This window comes from Geospiza fortis, unplaced genomic scaffold, assembly GCF_000277835.1.
Source record: "Geospiza fortis unplaced genomic scaffold, GeoFor_1.0 scaffold112, whole genome shotgun sequence".
NCBI classification, from domain to species: Eukaryota; Metazoa; Chordata; class Aves; order Passeriformes; family Thraupidae; genus Geospiza; species Geospiza fortis.
The window spans coordinates 5,089,947-5,105,451 of NW_005054298.1; the positions used below are offsets into that span (position 1 = coordinate 5,089,947).

A 15,505-nucleotide genomic window follows, 5' to 3' on the forward strand; every position below is an offset into this window, starting at 1 on the left:
AGGACCTGCATCTTTAAACTAACATCAAGGTATATCATTAATTGACCAATCTCTAGGAAATGACCTCATCTCTGCAGGACTTGCTGTGCAGACACTCCTCTGTCTTTTAACTTTTATAATAATCTGTACAAACCTGTGTAATGACATTATACAGGGTTTCCTTTGATGCTGCTTCTAGATATTTTTATTCACACAATATTTCAGTCTGGTTGTAAAATAAAAGGTGAGTTACAAATTGTTCTGCAAGTTACTTTAGGGTTTCTTTAAGGAAGAAAGGATATTTTCATTATCCTTGTTGTGATGAACTTTTACATGGATCCTTAAGTAGTTCTTTTGAAGTTTAAGGATGAATCAGTACCTTACTGATGTGCTTTATTTTAACAGTTGTTTTGGCTATGGATCAGAACTTTCTCACAGAGTTAATTTTATCAGGAATTGAAAATCAAACCAAATTCTTGGTATGGAACTGTACAAATTTAAAGTTGTGCTGAGAGGAAACAGATGCTGTATATCCATTTCAGGTCAGCTGCCAGAGATTTAAAAAAAAATTAACACTAGCAGATTTTTTTACTTTTCTGAGAGTTTGTCTGAACACCACAGAGTGTTAAAGGTCCAGCCCCTGACTATTGTCAGATCCAAATTTGCAAATAATCAAAGTGACTGTAATTAACCTTTTTTTACAGTGTAAGAATCTAAATCTGGTGATTGCTGGATGCCAGTTCAGACTGGATGCCAATTCTGCCTAAATCTGCCAAACTAGTTGTATCAATAAATCATAAAGACTGTGTATTTTAAATAGGTGGAACCTGAATTATATAGGGAAACTGAATTGGCACAAACAGCCAGTTTGAATGAATGTTAAATGTCCAATCTTACTGAGTATTTATAAAATTGTTTCCATTTGTTTGTGCACATATTTTTCTAGCTGTCTCAATGAACTTTTCTTTCTGAGAGTGCTCTCCATGGTACCTGTCATGAAATTAATCATCTGGCCTGTGTTCAGTACTGCAGTTCCCAAATGCCAACACCTGTTTTTACAATTTCTTTCACTGTAGAACAGAAGAATTCATTGATTCCATTTGTGTCAGTATAAAGCTGCAGACTTTTAATCCTGAATTTGTTAAAGAGCATCAAAGTTATGGATAAAATTATCACTGTTTCTTGTTGTTCCATGACATGAAATAATAGCAGAAACAATTGAGAGAATAATTTGTATTAATGTACAGCATGAGCAAAGATAATTCACAATTTTATTTAAATTTCTTGCCATCATATTTACTTAATAACTCCTGATAAGCACCTTTTACTCCTTTATTGTATTTGCTTTTGAGTAAATGCTTCATTTGCAGCAAAAGCAATAACTGGTCAAAAGCCATTACCCAGTTCTTAAGGAAGTGGCTTATTTTGGACACTACTTCATCAATATCACACCCCAACAAGTCATTTTCTATTGAGACTCTGATATTGAAAATATTTCCAATTAAATTAGTGTTAATGAAAGTGTTCTGCAATTGCATATGAGTCAGTGATTATCAGATCTCTGCTCAGATAACCAGCGAGGTCCCAGCTGTGGGCTGGTGCTGTGTCACTCTGAGATAAGATCTGAGCCCCCCAGCCCAGGGGAGCCAGCCTTGGACAGTGTGGGTGCCAGCCACAGTCATGGGGAGGAGGTATTTGAGCTACTAATGGGCAAGATTAATTTTAAAAATAATTATAATTGTACAAGAACAGGTGGACACAGGTATTTCCCTTCTAGGCTGGAAGTTAGAGGAATATTCAAAGCCATGCCAGTGAGTGAGTTTGCTCATAATTCCCACTGTAAAGTTTGTAACCTGTTGATTTTGTTAAATCAAAGCCCAACTCTAACAGTGAAATCAGGGAGGAATCAGAGTTGGCTTTAACACACAGCTGGCCAGGTAGGGATCTGTCATTTTGTTCCTGTTATGACAAAAGCAGATTCCAAAGAAGTCTTTTATACAAAAGAGGGATGCTTTTGCTGTGCATTCCTGGGAAGATCATGCATGTGAAGGAAAAAAATGAAAAGTAAATAGATGGAACCTTTAGAGTATTACTAATCTTTTGATCCTTTCCTCCTCTGAATTTTCCTTGTTGTGGCTGGGATGCATCAAACCACGATCAGGACTTTGATTAGATCAGTTTGGAATGTTGAAAGTGAACTGTCATTCCAAGAGCTCATTTGTGTACCAGCTTTGGATAACATAGCTGGGGGAGTTGTGCCCCAAGATCCCTCCTGGACAGTTTGTGCAGTCTTGTGGCTGATAACTCAAAATACAGTGCAGTGCTAAATGCCACAGAATGGGCTTGTCGTGTACCTACTGACTGATCCTGAACCATGGCCCTTCTCTTTTTGTCATGTGTTTATAAAAAATGCACAGGAGGCCAGAAATAAATTATTTTATTTGAAATTATGAGCCTATAGATATATGCATATTATAAAGATTGCTTTCTGTGTCATAAGAGCTTTCTGACACATGGGAGATTGCAAATCCATTTAAAAACATTATTAGAACCATGTGTGTGCACTGTGTATATTCAGAGTGATCACCTCCTTTCCTGTACCAAGATAAATTCTTGCTCCAGAAGAACTTTCAGAATTCTTCTTAAGCCCTTTCAAGACTTGATGTGAGAACTGTGACTAATCTCATGGCTTCCATCTGGAGCAGCTGTGTCATTCCTACTTCCTACCCCAGAGGATTCTCAGCTCTAGCTCTGAATTCATTTTTTTCCTCTCTGGAGATTCCTTTCAATTGCCTTTTCTTTATCTTATTTTTTGACAGAATGAAGTAGTGTATGGCAGCGTATTTTTTAAGAGATAGTATGCAGAAGGAAGAAATCAGGATGCTTAAGAAGCTGTTAAAAATTCTCATTTGAAGAAAGGATATTATCTTTCAGCATTTCAAATCTATATTTGAAAAATAATGTTTTCGCTTGTAAGTATTCTTTTACCCAGCACTATCATTGATCAACTTATCTCAATTTCCATGGAGATTTTTAGACTTTACTACACTCTATTCAAAATGGGAAATTTTAAATTTCAGGTGAGTGTTACAAACACAGACAATTGCATGAAGATAAGATAATCAATTAGTATAAATAAGCATATTTGGAGGAACTTGGTGTAAATTTACACACACTGAGACTCTGGACACATATGTGCTATGTGTGCAATCAAGTTACCATGAAATACACAGTGAGGTGAATTCAGAGTACTCTGGAACCCACTGTAATTCTCTTTGAATGGGTGACAAGAAGTAACTTGTTCTTTCTGCCTTCCAAAAGTAAGCTCAGCTTCAAGGGTCAGGATTGGTTACTACAAATCCAGACCACTGGATTTTTTGTAAATGCCAGTCCAGCATTCTGGTGTTAGTAATTCTAGGTTTCTGGCTTTTTTAAACCAGCAAGGATTCTCAACATGATTTAGAAATGAAAAAAAACCCAACCCAAACCCATCATTACTGATACGTGGAACCAGAGAATGATACTGGCTGATCTCTAAAAGGAGAGCAAATGAAGATCTAAGAATGATAAAAGTGTGTGTGTGTGTTCATGGCTGTGTGTTTGGGGGTTTTTGCTTTCAATAATCTTTCAAAAATGTTTAAAAAAAATCTAGTGTTGCCAAAAATTTTTCAAACCTTTGCTGTCTGATGATCGTAGAAGACATTTTAGCTCATTGAAAGTTACATCCATTTTCAGAAGGCTAACTGCAGAAATCTTGAAACTAGGTTTTCAGAGACTATGCTTATCATTTCAGAAAAATTAAGTCAAAATATTTTGGATGATTCCATGGATTGTTGGTGCTTAATGTCTTCCACTGAAAAGTCATTAGGAAGTGAAATGTGTATCAACCCTTCTTTAAACCTTCCCTATATACTGATACATAACATTTTCATCTTAGTTTTGAAGGCTCCATAACAGGAAAGCAAAACAAAAAGATCAACAGCAGAAATTCTTTGTATGTTAAAAAAATACATATATGCTGCTTGACATAATAGGCTTTATCCTGGGAATATGTCTGTGAGGCTTTTCAAGAGCTTGCTCCTTGGAGTTGTTCATGGAACAGAAAAAAATAATTGATGTAGTTGGAGTTTTATTGACATGATTACATGTTGTAAATAGTGATGTACAACCTTGTAATATCCCCATCTTATCATCACATTTTTTATGATATTATCTGGACTGTTTTCTGTCCAAATAAATTAAGCTCATCTCATCAGAGTGGTTTGCAAGTCTTCTGTTACTTTGATCAGAATTAGCAGAAGACGTGTCAAGCCAATTACTCTGAAATTGGGCAGATGCAGAGCAGTGTGGTATGTCAATCACTTAGTGGGTTTTCTTTCAGTTTTACAACTCTGGCTCTGTCAGGGAGCTCTTCCCAGTCTTTGAATTGCTGGATATGATTTCCTATGGCTGCCTCTTGTCAAGGCCATGCAATTGGAAGAAAACTGCAACAGTTGTAAAATGTTGCAAGAAACTTTATTCAGAATTTCTGCATTTAAAAGCTACTAACAGGACTTGTTTAAACAAACACAGAACAAAGGAAATTTGCTAGTAAGGCTCATATTTCATTTTAATTTTTGCTTAATGACTTGGAGCTCCCAGCTGACATGATACGTTGGGTTTGCTCTTGGGCTGTAGACCAAGGCGGAGTGCAGAGCTATTTTATGTGTGCGGTGTGTCTGGGGCATCCTCGCTGTCAGAGCATCCCCATGCTACAGCACTGAAGCAGGATTGATGACAGGGCTCTTTATTGCAGCCCTTAGCAATAGATTGTTGAGATTAACACATTGTCTGAGCAAGAGATTTGTCTGAGGGGCCTGCAATTCCTCCCTGCAGTTACATTCAGCAGAGAACCAGCAGACAGTTGCTCCTCTCCCCAGAAGGTTTGTTTATATTTCAGCTTAGAAAGATAAAAGATTGCACAGAAGATTTATTTTTTCTATTTTTCTTTTGACTTTTGATTTGTTTAACAGAATTGTTTCTGTTCAGAACTTGACTGTTTAATTAAATTTGTGCGAGAAGGGTGAATTTTCATTTCTTGGTGGTTTTTATTAAAGGAGCATTAGTAATCCACTTCAAACTTGAAGATTTCCTGGCATTCCAGCAGCTGTACAAGAAGCAGAGCCAGGGCCTGCTGTCTTGTAGTTGGTGAGCTGAAAGCAATCCATTTTACTTGAATTACCTGGACTATTTCACTGCTTTGTGCAAATAACATAATTTTCCCTATCAGAGGTGGAAATGTTAGTGTAATGTTACCTTGATCATGATCCATGATAAAATATATGGAAATAGGTGATAAAATCTGCCATTTGATCTAACTGAATGAAAAAGGCAACATTTTCAGTCATCTCTTTATTTCAAGTTACCTGACCATAGAAATGAGTTCTTAGTGTAACAATGTAAGTGATAAACTGCCACAGATTATCTGACAATACAGGAAATGAAAATAAATATTGATAGCACAGTACTGAGATTAAATTATGAATAAACTTGCTGATTCAGAGTGACCATTGTTGTTTTGGCATTTTGTAGGTTTATTAGCAAAATGGACCAGAACAATATATTATAATTGTGATAGTTTTCCCAATTTTCCTTATGTTCCAAAATACCTGTTACTTTATTCCAATATAATCCTTCCAGGTGTGAATTTTGGTGCTTTGTCAAATGTGCCTCATAAAGAAATTCTTGAACATACTGACCAGTAAAGGGGCAGCAAGTGACTTTGCATTTTTAAAACTTCAGATTCATAGTGTCAGGACACCTCTGTGAGAGTTTTACTAGTTTATGATGTTAAATGGCAGGAATTGAACTCTCACTTGTTAAAACTGAAGATTAAATAGAAGGATTTAACAGGGTATGGAACATCTGTGAAGAAGTATGTAGAGGTGTCCTTAGCATGATGTGCTGTGTGCTTAGTTCTGAAAACAGGTCCTCAGGCTCCTACATACTAAAATGGGCTGGAGAAGTCTGGTCAGATGTCCTTTCTCACAGCCAGTTGAGGTACCTAAATTTTTTCACATCGAAAAACAACTTTAAATTGGAATTCTGTTTAGACAAGTATGTAAAACCAGGTTTTAAAGTTTCTCCAGTAAATCGCTGAGCTGCCTGGGATGGTGCACTCCTAATCTCCCTTTATAAAAGGAAAATCTCTAAGATTGTGCTGTATTCTGGCAGCCTGCTTAATTGTACTTGGCAGCTTGTTTTGGCTCTGGAGCTGCTCACCAGCCTTCTAATTAAATAGGGGTGCCCTGATATGTGTCTTGTCTCTGAAATCGATAGGGATGATGAAAAGGGCTGTGAAGGCAACTAATTATCTTTCAACAACCAGTGCTTTTCAGTTTGGATCTTCCCTGGTTTTCATATTTCTAAGTTCATTAAAATGCTCGGAGAACAAACATTTTGTATGAGATGAAAAGTCATGAATGTGAATTTCTTCTGGCTTGTGCTCACACACCTTGTTCCATTCTTGGCACGTTCCAGAGAGCCATGCATAGATAAATAAATAGAAATATATTTTAATATAATATAAATCTCCAGCTTTGGTTTTGGTCAGGTGTGCATGGGCTCAAAGGGGAGCAGCCTTAGGTCTCTAAATCCCAAATGTAGACATGAAGAGAATTTATTCTGTCTCTGTTTATCTTCCTCAAGAACAGCATTTCAGGACAACCACCTCTGAGTTAAGGTAGGAACCAGACAAGAATATTAAGGAAAATGCCAAGCAAATATCTTCTTTTACCTTCATTAAAAAATGGAACACAGATAGGTGGTTATACTAGAAATGTTTTTTTTTAAAGTTTCAGGCTGCCTCTGTGTTCTCAGATACCCAAGTTTGAATGTAATTTTTAATAGCTCTTTCTTATAATTTTTTTGGGTGTATTCATTATTTGGTGTCCAGCTGACAGTTTTGTATGGACTCATTTTCCTCTGTTCCAAATTCAGAACTTTTCAAAGGGAGCTAAAATGAGGGATGCTTAAAATAGTCACCTTTGCATTCATGGCTCCCACTGCATTTGTGTTCTAGAGGTTTCAGCAGGGCAAAAACAAGCTTTGAAACCTATCAGTGGGGATGCACAAGTCACATCAGGTTCAGTAATTATAACTACATTATACTAATGCAAGTTAAGGGACAATGCAAAGTCATTTTCAAAATGAATATTTTTTCCAGCACTTGATACACTTCTGAAGACGTGCTGTATTTCTCTATAGAAGGAAACCTGCTTTGATTTTCAGAAGTCTGTTCGAATACTTTTAGTATAAAAATAGTCTCTCACAACTGTTGAGCTGTGGGAATGCCATAAAGCTCCTCCAGATCGTTTCTAATTGGGGTAATTTTCCATGGGTAAAGTTTGCAGATCTAAAAGTGAAGGCTTTGACAATGTGAAATATAAAAGGCAGGTCATAGCAGGACACAGTTTATTAGAATAGATGAGATATTGATGGTGCCTGCTGTCACTCTTTGCAGAATTTCTCCATCCTTTTGTAGGGTAAAATGATTTTCCCTATGTGCAACCCCCTGGACTGTGGAAGCACTTGCACCCTGTTTTAGGGCTAAGAATCCTAGGGAAGGAAATATGGAAGGGTTGGCAGCAGAGTGCATGGGACTGTGCCAGCCACCTGCATCTACCTGCCTTTTCACACAGTTACACTCTCTCTTGAGAGCCCAGTCCTTCTGGATTATTAAATTATTCTGGATCCCTGATCTTCAAATATCTCCTGTGCTCCCTTATCCAATTCTGTTTCCTTTCCTCTGAAATAGGAAGCCTTTTTATTTTTAATTTTATTTTTTATTTTTTATTTTTATGTAATTGTAAATATAGTTACATCTCTGTCATGATCTCAAACCCCATAACTTCCTCCACACGCACACTGAAAGGAAAAGCGAAAATCCATAAAATAAAATAGATTCTAATTTGTTTGGAAAACCTTTCATGGTAAATACAAGCTGTTGCAATGCATTTCTTCATATGATGAGGTGCTTAAAATTTTATTGAAATTCTAGGGAAAATATAAGAACTTCGATCAAAAAATTTGTATATTCACCTGGAACTTCAGTGGAAATTTTCCTAGCTGACAAATTTCTATTTGTTCATAAGTTGAAAATTCATCTGTGTTGTATCAAGAATTGTTTCTACTAAAACAGACCTCTTACAGTTAATGTGAAAAAGTGAGAATTTAGCCAGTGCCTTTGTGGACTGGTTTTACACACTTACCATGGCTAAAATGTGTGTATTTTCTCTAAATTTAAAGCCTGCTGGGAAGAGTCATACTGGAGTAAATGTAAGCCATAGATAAGGTCTTTTTTCTTATTTAAGAAGTGTATTTAAGCTACAGGATAGTTGCAATACTTCTAGAAATACAGATATACTTCTAGAATGTGATACAAGACAAAGCTAACTAAATCCTCTCTGATCTATATCCTCCATGTTGCACTTCTCTCAGCCAATTTATATGGAGCAGATGTTAGATTGCAGTGTGATTCCAGGTGTTGAAACTGGGTTCTGTCTGTCTGTCTGTCTGCTGCTCTGAGGATACTTAAATGTTTTTATTTTTTTAACAGTGGCACTGATTTGTTTTAATGCTCTTCATTTCTAAAATACCCCAGCTTGCTCACAGTTAAGTTTGAAATAGTAGCATGAAAATAGTGAGCAAAAATAAATAAAAAATACCATTAATCTGGAACTTTGGCACTTGGACATTTCTGATGTATTTTTTCTGGTCTAAATCTAGCAAACTTCAAATTGAGCACCTTATTAAAATGAAACCAGTAGGCTTTTTTACAGGAATGGAGACAAATAACCCTGTCAGGGGCAGGGGATGCAGTTCTCACTGGGTATGCACATTTGAGTGTGCTGTGCTTCCAAATAAAAGTTATTTACAATATTTTTTTTCTTACAGACATCAATACACAGCCAGTAGCACAGCCAATGATATTCATACATTTATTGTTGCCTGTGCTGCAGTTAGCCTGAATCCTTGCATATAAATTCTATGTTAATACATCTGTGCTTTCGTACAATATCTGCCTTTAATTATCTTTTTGAAAGGATCTCTTCATCTTTCTAATGTGACCACAGGACAGGAACTTAGCACAACCTGAGAATAATGGCAGTGTTTCATCTCTTTGATTAACAATTCAAAACCTTCAAGGACTGGTAAAAATGTTTAATCAGTGTCCTAGCTCTTACAGGTTTGAGGATATATTTATAAAACATGAGTTGGTTGAATTCCTATGAAGATTCCAGCAACCCTTTAGGTTAGATAAGGGTCTTCGCCTCATTGTCCCGGCTTATTCTGTTAATTTTGTTTTAAATCAACTGGTCAGACTCCCAAAACAAGTTTGGGTTTTTTTTTTCCTTTTGTGCTGAGTAGAACCTCAGTGCTTCTCTTGCCTCCGGTCAGTGAAACAAAAATTGGGAGAAATTTTGTGTTTGGAGAGTCTCCCAGGTCATTAAATCTAGATAACTCTTGTCTGGAAACAGCAAGTTACAAATCTTGGCCAGAGGGCTTTAGAAACTGCTGTTGAGTGTTTCTGAGATCACCCAACATTTATGGTAATTTTTGGGTTTTTAGCCAAGGTACCACTCCTTCCTTGTCCCAGTTCAGGGTCCAAGAGCTTTGATTTTGGAAGCTCACTCCTGGCTTGAAATTGCAAAGCTTGTGGATTGTAGGCATAAGCTGTAAAAACCTCCCTGGTAAGTGTTCAGTTACAAGCATTTGCAACATTCTAGGCCATTTCAGTTGTTATATTTGGAGTTGGGGCATCAATAATACATAATTTCATTAAAAGACAATGTGCTTTAATGTCACTGCAGTGAGTTATTTTGGGCATTTCAAGTGACCCCATTTGAAATACAACAGATGAAAGTATGCACCTGTACATTCAGTTGCAGAGAGTTTGCACCACATATCTAGCTGGTTTTTTTATATACCTAAAATTTTCATTATTTCTATTCTGAAATGCCAACATATGCATTTAGTATCCTGATAAAGCTCAACTGGAGCTGTAACATATGGGCCCTCCTTTAGCTCCGGCCCCCTGGAAAGCCAAAACTAAACAAAAAGACCAAGTCCTCCTTTGCTCTGATTCATTTGTGTTCCCTTTTTTCTGAGATGATCTTGTTTGGAAACAGAAGGTTGGCACCTGAGAGAGGAAGCACGGGCGTGTGTGAAGCAGTGGGACGCCAGACAGGAGGGATCCTGCTCTCTCCTGTGCTTTGCAGAGCACTTGCACATGCTGGAATATTGCTGGAATATTGCTCCTGAGCAGCTCTGGAAATTGCTGCTAACTCTGCCCGATGGGAATTGCCTGATTTCTGCCTTTACAAGCAGCTTTCCCTAAAGAAATTTCCCTAAAGAAATTCCTGGTGTTCATCTCCAGCAATGCTGGGAGAGAGGGCCACAGAAAATGGACAGCTCTGGTATAGCTGGCTGACCATTTATTAGTGCTCTGCTCACTGAAGGGTGGCAGGGAAAGCTTGTTGGAGGTAGGAGATATTTCAGCAGCTGTTAAAAGATACCCCAGACATTTTTTTTTCTTTTTCTGAAATCAGGGACAGATTCACTGTCAGTGTCGGTGCGTCTCTGTCATTCAGGGGCTTTATACCAGGATTCTTTATATCACTGCTGTGCTCAGTTTGCTGTGTTTTGCAGCTGGGTCACTGTGTTTTCCACAAGGTTTCCATCATTTGAAAAGTTACTCCTTGTTTTCTGTGGTAGGATTATTTCACAGTTCAGGATTGGGCACTCCTGTGAGTTTGTCTGGCCCATTTGTGGGACGTGCCAGGGGAGGCCTGGCTGCTCTTTTGGTGGCAAAAGGAGAGGTAAAAACAAATCAAACAGAAGTGAATTCACAGCCTAAGTGAGGTTTAGGACTGGTCTGTTTTGCCATTCTTGGTTCCTTGTTACTATTGCTGAGCACCATGGTATAATGGATAATCACTTTCAAAGGGAAACAAAAGACATGTAAGCAAAGGGAGTTAGGGGAGAACTGGCATTTCTTTCCAAGAACCACAAAAACAGGTGTTAAAAACTTCTATAATTGAAACATTGAAAAATGAACCACTTAATATAGAAAATACTGAAATCAGCAATAATAATAATAGTAATAAATAATAAAAAATCTGCTAACATCTGAACAAACTGGAAAGGACTGTTTTGATTAAACTCAAGAGAAAAACCTTTGAACAAAGCCCTGAAACTTTCTTCTTCTATAATACTAATAAATGAGGAATACGTTCAACTTATATATGCTGTTGTATCTCACTGCAGAAAATGAAGTTATGGAAGTTTGCAGCTGCTGAAGATTTGACCATTGCCAAACAAGCAAAATAATTGACTACATAATAGACAAGGAAAGACAATTATTCCTGGAAGGTTTTACTACTATCAATAGCAAAATCTGTTACCTTACTGAATCTGCAGAGATTTTTTTCAGGACACCTTGAGGATTTTTTGTGGTTTCTTGGCCTGAGAGTGATGCCCCAGGCAGTGGCAGAGCTGGAGAGTTGATGTCTGGCTCTAGGGCCTCATTCACTCAGTCCCAGAGATGACCTTCCCCAAGGACTGAAATCTCCCAGGACTCTCCTGCAGCTCATTCTGCACAGCATTGCTGAGACACCTTCCAGGCAGGTGGAAAAATGAACCCTCCTGGGGACTTCTTTACAATTGGTGGTGAATTTTAATGAGATGAAGATCCAGGTTTGATGTGCATGAAGTTTAGGCTTGGTAGATACATCAGAGTGTAATGGTACTGAGCAGAAATTAGGGCCTTCACCTTGTTGATGCAATATAAACTGAGAAAATCAGCCAAAGATTTTGTATAGATAATGTTTTTACACTTTTGCCAATTACTTTGGGATAGGAAAAGGGATCTAGAAGGATGACACTGGTGGATAGCTCTGGATCTACCCATGAAGATAAGTTAGACTTGTGTCTGAGATACTGAATGTGTTGCAGCCATTTGTAGATGCTGATGGCAGAAATGTAATGCCTGTGCATAAAAATCCTTAAATTTTGCTCTACTAGAATTTTGGGGAAGGGAGAAGGCACCCGAGGCACCTGTTGGTTTGGGTCAGTAGCATTTTTAACAAGTATTAACATCATCAGGCATGTCTGTTCTTTGCCTTCAGTTGTTGTGAGGGATTTTTAGAAAATAACTGCTTATTTGTTTTTCTCTGTTTGGCATGGATTTATTTTGAAATATTTGTTGTAACATTAGTTTTAGATGTTTTACCAACACTAGGCAATGAAAACAGACTGAATTTCAGTCTCGCTTCTGATTCAGCAGAACTTCCAGTTCCTCTTGCTCGTGACTCTTCAACCTGCAAGTTCTGCATTGTAATATATAGAGACAAAACCCCACCATTTTCAGCAGTGTTCAAATTGCCTGACTGATTTCTGCCAAGTGCAGGTCAGGTGCTTTTGAAGCCTTGGTATTTTATGTGCTGACATCCAAACTTGTCTTTCAGAAAGCCCAATTTCAAAGCAAACATGATGGAGTGATTGTCCCATCTAGAGGAGCTGCTTAAAAATAACTTTTCCCTTTCTGAGTAGGTAAAAGGAGATTTTTATGACAGGTGGAGGAGCAGTTTTTATCCATCTCTCGTTTGTAGTCAGACTCATCCCAAAAATTTTTGTTTGAAAGATCTGGAGTCAGAGTTAATTTTCTATCCTATTTCTTGTCTCCTAGCTTTGTACAGAAAGGTGCCAGGGAGCTCTCCCAGCACAGGGGAGGAAATGAGAGTCCTAGGCTAGCAGCAGGGTCCTCACCCTGGAACAAATTTGAGCTGGATTGAACCTGCCAAAGGCTGGTGGCAGACTAGATGTCTGGAAAGTTAAATTGGAACTATTCTGTAGAGTTAAGGCCTTAGTTACATGATTTCTCTCTGAGGCACATGAAATGAATAAAACCCTTATTTTGTTAGAGGGTAGAATGTGTGGGAAATAGGCTATTTTTTTTTTTATTATTATTTGGAATCACTTTGAAAGGGGTGAAGGAATTCCAGCAAAACCTGACCTACAGGGCAGCAGACTCCACAAATTGATATTGCTGTGCAGGTGGAGACAGAGGCAGATTTGTTGCTTACTGTGCTGGCTCTATTTTTAGCTTCTGTCTGCTTGCAAGTTCTGTTTACAAATGTCAGGAAAATGCATTAGGATTATCTGCTTTATTGTAGAGGTAATAAAACCTTGTCCAATTTAGCCAATAAAACAGCTAAAAGCAGGCTCCCCCTGTCATGGCAGTGCAGCTGCTCAGTGTGGCCTCACAGTGGCTTTAAGCTGCCTGCTCTGTTCTTTCCTCATTTCTTGTCCCCCTCCATTGTTCTGGCTCAGTGTGGAGATCTGGAATCTATGGGGGGGTTTTATTCCCATCTGTAATAAAACCCCCCATTCCTCTCCAGTCCTTGCCATGGCTTTCCATAGCTGAAAATGCACTTGGGGAAGAGGGAAGGTGAGAGATCAGCAGAAGCTCTCTGGCCCATCCCTGCAGTGCCCTCCTGGAGCCCAGCAGTGACTCTGGGGGCAAAAGGACCACAATCATTCCTCTGCCCAGGGCTCTCAAATGCTTGGCTGCTAAGAAATAGCTCCCCAAGAGTGTCCAGCTCCAGGGTCTGCATGGGAACCAGTTGGTTTTAGTGGATGTGGTTGGTCTGGTTCAGCCTGTAATCCAATATTAGAGCTGCTTTCACTGCCACAGAGCCTGGAATCATGGACAAGCATCCTGTTTAAGCTGGGATGACTTACTGGGGGGCTTTATGACTGTGCTTGCCAGCTAGAAGTATTGATGTGCTTAAGTCAGGGCTGAAGGTGCTTTAACATTGATATTTGACTCTGAAAGAAAAAGAAATGTGTTGTTTATTCCATTAGAAAACCAGTATAAAATATAAAACCAAATAAATAATATAGAAATACATCTTTCCAGTGCTTAAAAGGTCTTTATCATCTTTATTATGGCCTTCTACCACTAAAAGTTAGTGTTGTAGGATGCCAGTCCTAGTCATATTCACTAATTAGCAAAAAGGTTTGAGCAGAGTTGTGACACTGTTAGTTAATACTTGTTTTAGATAGCTCAGGACAAACAGATTGTGTGTTACTGCTGTGATAGAATACATAAAATAAAAATAGTTCTCATGCAGAATTCCCTGTGCTTTAAATATACCAAATATGTCCCTTCAAGCATCCTTAAGGTGTGGAACTGCTATCTGTATGCAGTTCATCACCAGAGAAATTACATATTCATTTTTAAAGGAACCATACAATTAGTTAGTTTCAAGTCTGGATCTGAGTTGGGAAAGAAACTGGCAATTGAGTAAAAATGGAGGAGTTAATTCCACTAGAGGGGTAAGCTAGAAATAGGAGTAAAAGTGTTGCTTTGAACTGCATCATATGGAAGCCGCAATGACAGGAACATTGCAAGTTTCTGTGTACCTGTGAATTCCCATCAATTTTTTTTGCAATGTCTGCTGATTTTGAAACTATCTGCCTCTAAGGAGGCAGACAATGAAAATTTAATAAGCAATATATAATTATGCAGTGAAGTGTTGAAATTTGCAGATCACTGGCAAGTCTGACCAAGAAATACAGCTTCTTTTTTTACCTAGGGAATGAAGTGTGGGAGATGATGGTTTAAAAATGAGAGGGAGATGTAAACCTACACTGTTTCAATACTCTTCAACTTTGAGAAAATTGGAGTCTGGAGAGGAACCTTGATGACTTTTCTTTGTGTTTTTGTCAAATGTAATGATAAAGTCCAAATATTTGTGACATCTGGCTTGCTCATGATCACACCTAGGTCTTAGATCCATAACAAAAAGGGTTTTTTCCCAAAAGTTTAATTTCTGTTTATCCAGATAAGTGCCACAGAACTGCAGCTTGCTGTTACTGAAAAGAACAGTCAAATCATAGTGTCTCTGTTCTGCCAAGCTGCTCTAATGAACACTGAGAATTCGATATTGTGTTTGTCAGCCTGAGATTGACAAAGTCATTGATGAGTCTGTTTTTTGGTTTATTTGGTATTTGTTCTACAAGAATATGTTCTTATTAAGTTAGCTGATATCTGTTCATGCAAGAGTAGTCAAATCAATCCTTCAAGGCTTTATTTCAAACTGGAGCTGGAGCTCTGTGAGTTTATTCAGAGAGCAGAGGTTCAGGTGGCCCTTCACAAAACACAGCAAGAAGGATGGAGTGCTCAGTGCCTGAGAGCTTGCCTGGGGTTGCTGTGACCCCGAGAGCTGCATTTGGTGAAGTCCCATCTCCAGGAGGCTCCTCTCCCACTGCTGGAGAGGAGGAGTTGTCCCACTGCTTCTTCCCTGCTATTCCTCTGGGCTGTTGAAGTATTTATTCTAGCACAGGCCTTCCTAGAATTGGAGACTGAAGTGATGAAATTAGGATGTGAGGAGCAAATTTTTTTAAATTATATTTTTTTCCTAGGTATTAGCATATTTTCAGTCTTGGTTATTTTTTAGAAGGTACCATGTGGTCAAAACCA

General features: G+C 38.2%; 1 protein-coding gene across 1 annotated transcript in view; it reads left to right on the forward strand.

The window, feature by feature from the left end:
• TMEM163 (transmembrane protein 163) overlaps positions 1 to 15,505 on the forward strand; it is an 87,958-nt gene that overhangs the window by 36,592 nt on the left and 35,861 nt on the right. The gene's annotated exons all lie outside the window — the stretch shown is intronic.